At 40.5% G+C, this 10,775-nt stretch overlaps 1 long non-coding RNA gene across 4 annotated transcripts in view; it reads right to left on the minus strand.

The window, feature by feature from the left end:
* Positions 1–10,160, minus strand: part of LOC129434887 (uncharacterized) — a 67,842-nt gene extending 57,682 nt beyond the window's left edge. For all 4 annotated transcript variants that reach the window (XR_012369468.1, XR_012369466.1, XR_012369467.1 and 1 more), the window contains exons 1-4: positions 9,697–10,160; positions 8,562–8,578; positions 7,143–7,350; positions 6,903–7,020 (exon numbers count right to left, since the gene is read on the minus strand). This is a non-coding gene — a long non-coding RNA (uncharacterized lncRNA). The remainder of the gene's footprint in view (positions 1–6,902; positions 7,021–7,142; positions 7,351–8,561; positions 8,579–9,696) is intronic.
* Between the last annotated feature and the right edge of the window lie 615 nt (positions 10,161–10,775).

Here is a 10,775-nt window from a genome sequence, read left to right on the forward strand (position 1 = left end):
TGCCTCTTGTGTCCCAACCCCATGTGAATGCTATCCAAGGTGATGTGTCAGCCTCCCAAAATCCTGTTAAGAAAATGCAAAAAAATAAGGGGAGAAAAGTTGCACAGTTAATTGGTAGTCGTTGTATGATTGCCTGTCATTTAAATGGGGTACAAACACAGATGCTCTTAGATAGCGGAGCCCAGGTTAGCATTATTGGAAAAGAGTGGCTGCAACAAAACTTACCCAGAGTCCAAATTCAACCACTGGAGACCCTATTAGCAGATCGACAGCTCAAAGTCACAGCAGCAAATGGAACAGTAGTGCCCTTTGAAGGGTGGGTCGAAGTTCTGCTTGAGATAACCAGTGATAAGCATGGAAACATCACTATCTACGTACCCATGTTAGTTAGTCAAGAGGGAGTAGATTGTCCGCTGTTGGGTTTCAACGTGATTGAAGAGATCATTCGAGAAAATGGTGACACTGTGACAGAAGTCCATCTAACTGATTTGCTCTCAGAGGCTATGAACTTACAGAAAGGCATGGCAGAGGCGCTGGTCTCCACTGTTACTTCTGACACGCCCTGGAATGTTCAGTCAAGTGTGGTAAAAACAGGAAAAGTAGGCACTACCATTCACCGTGGCCAAATCCTGAATATAAGATGCAGACTTAAGGCCTGGTCTATAGGCGGTATGATGATGTTTGAGCCTTTAATCGGACACAGTCTCCCAGAGGGCTTGGAACTATTTCCAGCAGTTGTGAATGTACCCCGGGGTGCCTCAAAAATTGTGAGAATACCTATTCAGAATCTTACCAGTCAAGACATCTACCTGCCAGGCAGACTGCCATTAGGTACTGTTGAACCAATCATGGAAACTAAACCTGTACGTCTGGGATCTGATATTACAGGAATCGAGAAGCCTAAATTCAGGCCTTTTTGTGTACCACTCAAACTGGCTTGAAGGACAACAATTGTCATGCGGAAAACTGCCTCACTCAGGAAACAGCAGACAGATGGTGGCATCCACCAGTAGACCTTGACCATCTTAATGAACAGGAACGGGAATAAGTGGAACAGATGTTGTTTGAGGAATCGGATGTGTTTGCCCGTGATGAAGGAGAAATTGGTTGCATCCCTAGCCTGCAACTGAAAATCAACCTTACTGATAATACACCAGTTCAAAAGTGTTACAATGCTATTCCAAAACCTCTTTATAGAGAAGTAAAGGATTACGTGCATAATCTTTTGGATAAGGGATGGATAGCAAAATCAACATCTTCCTACTCTTCTCCTGTGGTTTGTGTACGGAAGAAGGACAACAGCCTACGCTTGTGTGTTGACTTTCGAGACCTGAACCGCAAGACTGTACCGGATCGACATCCTCTACCTAGGATTCAAGATCTTCTTGACAACCTTGGTGGTAACACTTGGTTCTCCATTTTAGATCAGGGTAGCGCCTACCACCAAGGGTTTGTCAGTGAGGAGTCAAGACATGCTACAGCTTTTAGTACTCCATGGGGCCTATATGAATGGGTCCGTATCCCATTCGGCCTAACGAATGCCCCAGCAGCATTTCAGAGATGTATGGAGGGGGTGCTAGAGAGTATACGAGATGAATGCTGTACTCCGTACTTGGATGATGTCCTGTGCTTTTCAAAGACATTTAATGACCACTTGGAACATCTTAGGATGGTCCTGCAACAAATGAGAAGGCATGGAATCAAACTTCGTCCAAAAAAGTGTGAATTCTTTAAGAGACAAATTCGATACATTGGCCGTTTAGTGTCAGGAGAAGGAATTCAAATTGACCCCCAGGACCTGGAGGCGGTAAGAGCCCTGAAAAACAAACAGCCACGAACAGTTGGAGAAGTACGGACCTTGCTTGGGTTCTTTAGTTATTATCGTTCGTTTATCCAGGACTTCTCTCGCCTTGCAAAGCCTCTGTTTGAACTACTCCAATGTTCACCAGATGATAGCGGAAGTGGTGTAACCTCCTCACCTAGCAAGAAAAAGGGTAAAGGTAGAGCACAAGATAAAGGACAACTGCATTCCAGAACACCAGTTACCTGGACATCTGTACATCAAGATGTTGTGTCCAAATTCATTGATATCCTGACCAGTCCATCCATATTGGCATATCCAGATTTTGATTTGCCCTTTATTCTACACACCGACGCTTCAAATGAAGGCCTTGGAGCAGCACTTTATCAGCAGCAGGGTAACCAACTTCGTGTCATTGGCTATGGATCCTGCACCCTAACCCCTGCGGAAAAAAATATCATCTTCATTCCGGTAAACTGGAGTTCCTAGCACTCAAGTGGTCAATTTGTGACAAGTTTAGGGACTACCTTTATTACGCACCAACTTTCACAGTTTACACGGATAACAACCCGTTGACCTACGTCCTCAGTACGGCCCGGTTGAACGCAGTGGGGCATCGCTGGGTGGGTGAATTAGCTGATTTCCATTTTGACATACGATACAGACCTGGAAAATCCAATGCTGATGCGGACACACTGTCAAGGTATCCCCTAAAGCTTCAAAACCACATGGGAGAGTATAACTTGACAATGACACCAGAAGCCATTGCCACGGTGTGGCAGGGAAGTAAAGCAGTCCTGGATGATGATATTCCATGGGTAGCAGCATTACAACTTAACACAGCTTGTGAAGAACCTACTGTGACAGAAAGCAGTGTCCTGTGCATTACCCCTGAAAATATTCAGGCTGCTCAACATGAAGATGTTGCAATTGCTGAAGTCATTGCATTAAAGGAAAAAGGAGGAATGTTAAATGAAAGTAAAAGACAGCAGGTAACAAAGGCAGCACGGCGGCTTCTCTACGAGTGGAGTAAACTGGAATTGGAAGATGGAATACTGTATCGGAGGACAGGACAGTATAAGCAATTAGTTCTCCCCCAGAAGTTCAAAACACTGGTGCTAAAGAAACTTCACAATGAGATGGGACATGTTGGAGTGGAAAAAGTACTCCAGTTAGCTCGAGAGAGGTTTTACTGGCCCTCGATGAAGCAAGAGATTGAGGAGTATGTGACAACGAAATGTATGTGTATCAAGCAAAAATACCCTCACCTTCATCAAAAAGCACCAATGGGTTCCATTTCATCAAGTGCACCATTCGAACTAGTGTGTGTAGACTATCTCCACCTAGAGCCAAGTAAGGGAGGATATGAGTACATTTTGGTCTTAGTAGACCATTTCACCAGGTTCGCACAGGCCTATCCCACAAAGAATAAGTCTGGTACAACTGCAGCCGAAAAGATTTTTCAAGACTTCATTCCCCGTTTCGGGTACCCCGAGAAACTTCACCATGACCAGGGGAAAGAATTTGAGAATGGCTTGTTTCGCAGATTACAACAGCTGTCGGGAATCGCACACTCCCGTATCACTCCATACCACCCCCAATGCAATCCTGTGGAAAGACTGAATCGAACACTCCTTCAGATGTTGCGCACTTTAGAGGAGGAAAAGAAAAGTGAGTGGAAAGATCACCTACCACATATAGTGCACGCCTATAACTGCACTAGGCACGATGCGACAGGTTTTTCCCCATTTTTCCTGTAGTACGGCAGAATTCCACGGTTGCCAGTTGATTTACTATTTAACCTAGGGGATGAAATGGAGAAAGCCAAGCCTCAAATTTTCGTCCAAAAGTGGGCAGACAGAATGAGACAAGCTTACCAGATAGCAGCAGAGAACAGTGAAAAGTCTTCTGCCAAAGGAAAAAAATACTATGATCGTACAGTGAGAGGTGCCGTTCTTCATCCTGGTGACAGAGTATTAGTTAGAAACATGTCAGAAAGAGGTGGGCCGGGTAAGCTACGTGCCTATTGGGAGAGAGAAGTGCACCGAGTGGTGGAACGAGTGGGAGATAGCCCAGTGTACAAGGTACAGCCAGAGATGGGTAAAAAGACCTTACGTGTGCTCCATCGCAATCTTCTAATGGCTGTTAATGAACTTCCAGTGGAAGAACCTGCACCTGTGAGTAAGGAAACAATGAGAGTTAAACCAAGACCGTTGTTGACCACTCAGACAAAAGAATGCACAGACATTGATACCTCTGATGAGGAGGAACAGACTTACCATTACAACCTACGGAAAACAATCCCTTGTTACCAACTGGTCAAACTTCCTCACAAGAAAACCAAAACTGTACCTGTGGTGCCTCAAAACCAGATTGGCCTTCGTCCAACTGCCAGAGAGTTCCATCCTGCAAAGCCGAGTAGTCCAGTGCAGAACCAGGTTCTAGAGCAGAGTCAAGGAGAAGAGGTACTCGACCTGGAATCAGACCAAGTCACTCCAGATGGAGAGCAGAGTGGAATAGATCATATGGAAGTAGCAATGGATGAAGGACAGAGCATTGAGAATGAAAGAGAGGTAGAACAGAGACAGGAGGAGGAAGTAAGGAGATCACAGAGAGCTGGAAGACCAAAGGAAGTGCTCACATATGACACTCTGGGTAGACCCACATATCGGCCATGGTGAGCAGATTTGAAATCAATACAGCTCACACAGCCACCCTATTACCAGCATGAAACCTCTCACTTTCAGTACATTCCAACTCATCCTTGCTGTTATTGGTGCCATAAAGTCTACTAATTAGAGTTGAAGTGAAACAAAGCTGTAGATTAAAGAACAATAAGATGTCAGGAGCCATCTAAAAAAAAAATAGGGGAGAGTGTAGAGGTCCAAGAAATAAATGTGCATAAACAAAGAAAAACAGATACCCAATGTGCATAAACAAAGAAAAACAGATACCCCACAAAATTAAATGGTAGAAAAAAACTGTTTAGTACATGTACCTGATTCTGTTCTGTGTAGTATGGACTCATTAATGTGTTTTTGGACTGATCCTTAAATTGTTATTATCTTTGCCGCCTGTAGAGGGCGCCTAGCGCTTCTGAGTAATAGAGGCTGCAGAGCTCAGGTCAGAGTTCATTAAACATTGCAAGAGCTCAGCAGCACAAACGTGTCTCTCTTATTTCTCTGCAGGTGAGCAAAAATATGGTTTGTCAATCACTTAAAATGAAACTAAATGAGTCTTGATGTTGTTTTGATATGTTTGAGAGCATAAAAATGCAATTACGTTTGTTTAAAAAAGGTTATTTAGTTAGTTTTGTCAAATTCATAATAAAATTGTGTAATCCACGAATGAATATGCAAAGAAACTATAAAATATATGCAAGAATGTACACAAAATGAGTTCATGAATGTGTTAAAAGAGTTTTATATATGGATTGTGAGTTTAAAGGAATGTGTATATGAGTTTAATGTGTATTTGAGTCCGAGCCAAAATGGTGGTGTGTATTTGTGTTAGAGCCAAAATGGCGCCGCCCATGTGACAACTAACGTGAAACAAAATGGCGTGTTTAAAGCCTGTTTAATGAAAAGAGGACATTGAAATCCATGTTTTGTTAATGATTATGAGAACTGTGAATATGTGAGTAAAATACAAGGGAAACATTTGTGATATAAATCGCAATATATAATGTGAATGTGATGATAAATATGATATAATGTGAGTATTTACAGTCATCCAGAATACACAATGTAATGTATTTTTCACATTGATGCTCTATTGACTTAAAGGAACAAATACGGACTTTAAATAGACAATTGATTTGAACACATGGACATTTAAATACATAGTTGATAAGAAGTGTATTTTCTTTTATTGTGTTACTGTGTTCTTTATCTTGGAAATGAATAGATGTTATTCATGTTGACCTTATTTTATAGAAAACAGAGAAAGGAAAGAAAGGTCAGAGTTCATTAAACATTGCAAGAGCTCAGCAGCATAAACGTTTCTCTCTTATTTCTCTGCAGTGTATTCATTCAACTTGCCCCTCTGAGTTTCTCGGGCCTGGAGCGGGTAACATGTGCACGCAATTTATATCTAATCAATAACTTCCATGCAATTGTTTTATCTTTCCCGAAGTGTGTATGCGCTAAGACTGCGTCCTCTTGTGCATTCGCAAATCCGTCAGCTCTTGCGCGCTCTCTGGAAGGTGACGCTTTGGTCCGCAACGCCCCGCTGATCGCGTGCACGTCTCTCAACAAACGGTCTCTTTGCGTTGCGCTGGGTGCAGAGTGCTCATGGAAGTTGTCGCATTGCGTATTGTTTATCATTTCGCATAACTTTTAAGAAAACTACAATTAAAAAATTATATTCAACCTGGCAAAGTGGCTAGTGGGATTGGCTGTCTTACCCGCCACGGCCGAAATACCCGCATTTGGCGGGTGTTAATGTCAAGCCCTGGTCATAATACCATAAATTCAAATATATAATTCACTTTCTGACCGCAAAAATGAGCCTTGGTTTGTCCTCTCTGGAAGAGAAAAGCCCACTTGCATATCGTTGTTCAGCTCGTCTTTTTTAGGTCTGTAAGTTACAACTTTCGGCGGGCGCAAAAGATTACGTTGCTGTGCACGAAAAAGCATCTCGAATGCACACCAAAAGTTACCAGTGCTTTTGTAAGTGACGACAACGATGTGTGAACGATTGTGTTAACGACCGTGTAGCTGCCTTGTTTTTAGCATTGGTAGAGGACGTTGCATCGCGTGCTTTACAAAAACGGTGCTGTACTAAAAGGTAAATTATAGTTCGCCTCAAAGTTTTTGTGTATTTATTTAATGTGTATTATTTCTTCCCCAAGCTCATAAAATAAATTTGGGTCGCACATAAATTGGCAGGGTCGGTCGGAAACCGGAACCAAACAAATTTTTTTCTTATCCCTAATCAAGTACTCGTTCTTCAGACCTATGGATTAATCGAAATGAAAAAATGACATAAATGCACATCCCTATAGCATAGGGAAAAATTCTGTTAATGTGAACACTTAACAGGGGGAAGATGAAATTATCTCCAAAAGGCATAAAGTTAAACATGAAACACAGATAATTACCACTGTGTGTAGTCCAGTGCTGGCATCGTCTGAAATCCTTGCAAGGGCCGATGTCATCTTTCCATTTGTGTTAGGTCATCTGACAGAAGCAGGATCCAGACTGCAGCTCACATAATTGCTAGTAGAAATAGAAAAGGAAATTGAGAATATTAGCGTGACTGCTGTTCATAGCTTTTTAGGTAGTGGATAGATGAACATTGAGAACACAAGCACCAGGGAAGCAGTAAGTGTGCGTCTTACCTACACCTGATGTAGCGTGTAAATGGCGGCCGACGGAGGCCCCGGTGATCCCAACATAGCATCCGGTCTCATGAAGGGGGGAAAAGTGGGGATCTCAAAAGCCTGAGGCAATGTGGGGGGAGAAGTGCTGGCTCGTGTCTTCCACTGTCGGTTTACTGGCATTGGAGAGAAGCTCATCTGGATAGACCGCATCCTAGATGTACATTGCCTGCACAGAGAAACAGATGGCTTAAGGCTCTTTTCCATTGCATAGTACCCTACGGTTTAGTTTAGTTTGGGTCGGGTCAGCTCACCTCACTTTGGTTAGCTTTTCCAATGAGTTTAGTATCACTTCGCAGTGGGAGGGATAATAGGCGTGTCGTTATATTTGCGCTGCCTACAGCTGTGACACCATACAAGTGAGAGGAGAGGGTCGTTGTATATTTCCATACATTCATTTCTCAGTCCGCCACAAAATTTAAATTGGCCACCACAAATAGATGTTTGCACATCGCGTTTATCACTACCTCTGTATCACATGACAGTTTCTGTTCAAACACCCAACGGCGCTCCGAAGAGCCTCACTGAAGTTGCATTTAAGCATATAATGCTGACGTGCTTGTGGCGAATGTTCCGCCACAAACTGCAAGTCTGGAAAAAACTGTTATGGTGTCCCTGATTCTCAACATGTGGATGTTTTTCATCGCTAAAAGGGAGTTTGGGAACTTATAGCAGAGCACAGATGACAACATGTTTGCTCGAGACAGCGCAAGCTAGCACTAAAGGTAAAGCTAAGCGATGACGCTGTTAGTGACGTTTCTTTCAGACCAATCAGTGATCTACTGTGTTTTCGAGTCACGTTTGGTATCAGCTCGGGTCGCTTGGAACCCCAACCGAGGTGGTACGAAAAAAGTATCGTGTACCACGTACTGCACTTAATGGAAAAGCTCCCAAAAGTAAGCTGACCCAACACAAACTAAACCAAACCATGGGGTACTATGCAATGGAAAAGCGCCATTAGAGGTGGCAGGTGCGCGCGGCACTCTATGTCCTTTCTCCGATAAAACTAATATGACAGTATGGTAAAGATCAAAAACACTTAGGTTTAAAGTCAAATACTAAAAATGTTTGTAACAGCTGGTTAAAAACAGCTTGCAGCAAATTATGTTGTGATCTGTTTTGCAAAGACATAAAACATAACAATTGAATATTACAGATTTACATAGTACTTGGGTATAATTTAAACGTTTAAACAGATAATGAAAAAATATTACTGACACATTAATCTATGAAAATGTATTTCCAAATCCTAAATGGTGGTACAGAAACATTAATTTATCACATAAGTGACTGGAAAGCAGTGAAAGGGAAGGACATCATAAATGATGTCCAGTTACACCCACTAAAATGTCTTGAGGTGTCGGTCAGTGAAACACTTACACAGCAGTGCCAATGACCTGTTTACACACAAGAAGAGAGAACACATGTGAGGCAAATATTAGCTAAGAAAAATTCAATCAATGCATTCAGTCATTTCCAGCCCTTGATGCCGTTACAATCCACGGTATGGCAAATGACTATGATATGAAACACCTGTTCATTAAATCACTGTACACTTCATACATCTGGCAGGGTTGAAACTTAAAATAATTTTCTTATTTCACAAATGTGAATGAACGTAAATGAGATTGCACTGTGCATAACAAATTGGTTGTCAAAGAATCTGAACTAACTTACATAATGTCAATGTAAACATCTCTTGTTTTGTTTTTAAATTTGCTGACATTGCAAGCACTCAAACTATCATACAGATTATAATAATACACTTAACACAGTAACTAAAACTGCCAGAGGGGCATCATAAATATATATAGAAAAAAATAATATTATTTACACAAACTAAATGTGTTTAAAATGAAAATTTAAAATGAAAATGAAAGATATTTGCAAAAGTTTTTCTAACAAACGGGAGTGAACAATTAACCATAATATTATGTTTATCATTTAAACACCAAACAAACACTCATAATGAAATGAAACACCCAAAATTACCATGTTGTTGAAGTCAATATATAAGCATCCTCATATTTTTCCTAACATTTAAATTACCTCAGAGTACTTCCAACTGCTGTTCAGACAAGCAATGGCCACCTTTCATCGTTTATATAGTAACAAAACCACAATACTGAACAAGTTAAAGGTATTTAGATTGATTTTAAGTAAAAACTTAACATATTTTTGTCATAGCATAACTAAAAACTAGATGAGAAGTTACCTTTCTGTCCAAAACATTAACGTTACAACCGGGTCAAGCTACACCAACAAGCTATCATTGGCTGACACGTATTGTTTTACAAAAATATTTTTTTAACTACAAAAAAATAATGCAAATTACTCTCTATTAAATAATCCACAGGCATTTTAGCAAAAATGCCTCAAATCTGAATAGCACTGCTAGTACATCTAATTTTACAACTACTTTATTTGCTGTGCTGTAGTAGACGGAGTGCCTTATACAAACTTTTAAGGGTCACAGACTGAATAAGATTTTTTATCGAATTTATCGAAAACTTACCTGAAAACCACGGACGTCGGCGACGTCAGCTTCTCTCAGCTCCCGCACTTTTGTTCATGGCAAGACGAGACTACTTCTTCTTCTGCTTCTTCTACTCAAGTTTAATGGCAGTTGGCAAACCAAACTTAAATGGTGCATTCCCGCCACCTACTGGATTGGAGTGTGGATAACGTTATGGTAGTAGTGACCTAAATCCTGTTAATTAAAAAAGTATCTTTTAAGTAATTAAATATTCCTTCATATACTTTAACCTGCTTTGGGCAATCACCTAATAATGTTTGCATAGACACAACGTTCATTTCCAACTCGCTTAATGCTTGAAATAACTTAAATCTTTCTCTATCATAAGCCTCACATTTTAATAATACATGTTCAACTGTTTCCATATTTTCAGAGCCACATTTTTCACAATACCCAGTCTGGTGTTTCCCAATTCTGAACATACTTTGATTTAATAAACAATGGCCAATGCGCATTCTTGAAATTAAAACATCCTTCTTCCTGTTTCCAATGCTTCTTCTTTCCAAACCTACTGTTCTTTGAATGTTGTATAAATGTCTACCCTTATTTCCACTGTCCCACTCCTTCTGCCATTTATTCCTAATTTCCTTACCAATTATACTTTTTATATCAGTCTTACTTAATGCAATTTTAATATCAACTTCTGAAAATTGTATGGCCTGTTTAGCTAAACTATCCACTTCTTCATTTAGACGAGACTACTTCTTCTTCTTTATTTTATTGGCGGATCACATCTCATTGGTGTATACCGCCACCCACTGTACAGGAGTGTGCAAAGAGACTTAACAGACTATAATCAGACACTATCAAATTAATTAAAAAAAAAAAAAAAAGGATCCTAGATCCTCTTAATTAAACCTGACTCACTCAAAAAGATAAATAGGGATTTAATCTTATCACTCTTCATTCCTTCTTCCTTAAGGGTGTTTTCTATGCCACTTTCAGCCTCTCTTTCTTTCCATTGTTGTCTATATTCTGTGTACTTCCTGCAATTAAACAAAACATGATCTACATTTTCCATAACTTGACATTCAGTACATAAACTGTTATTCTTCCCT

This window comes from Misgurnus anguillicaudatus, chromosome 5 (genome assembly GCF_027580225.2).
Source record: "Misgurnus anguillicaudatus chromosome 5, ASM2758022v2, whole genome shotgun sequence".
NCBI classification, from domain to species: Eukaryota; Metazoa; Chordata; class Actinopteri; order Cypriniformes; family Cobitidae; genus Misgurnus; species Misgurnus anguillicaudatus.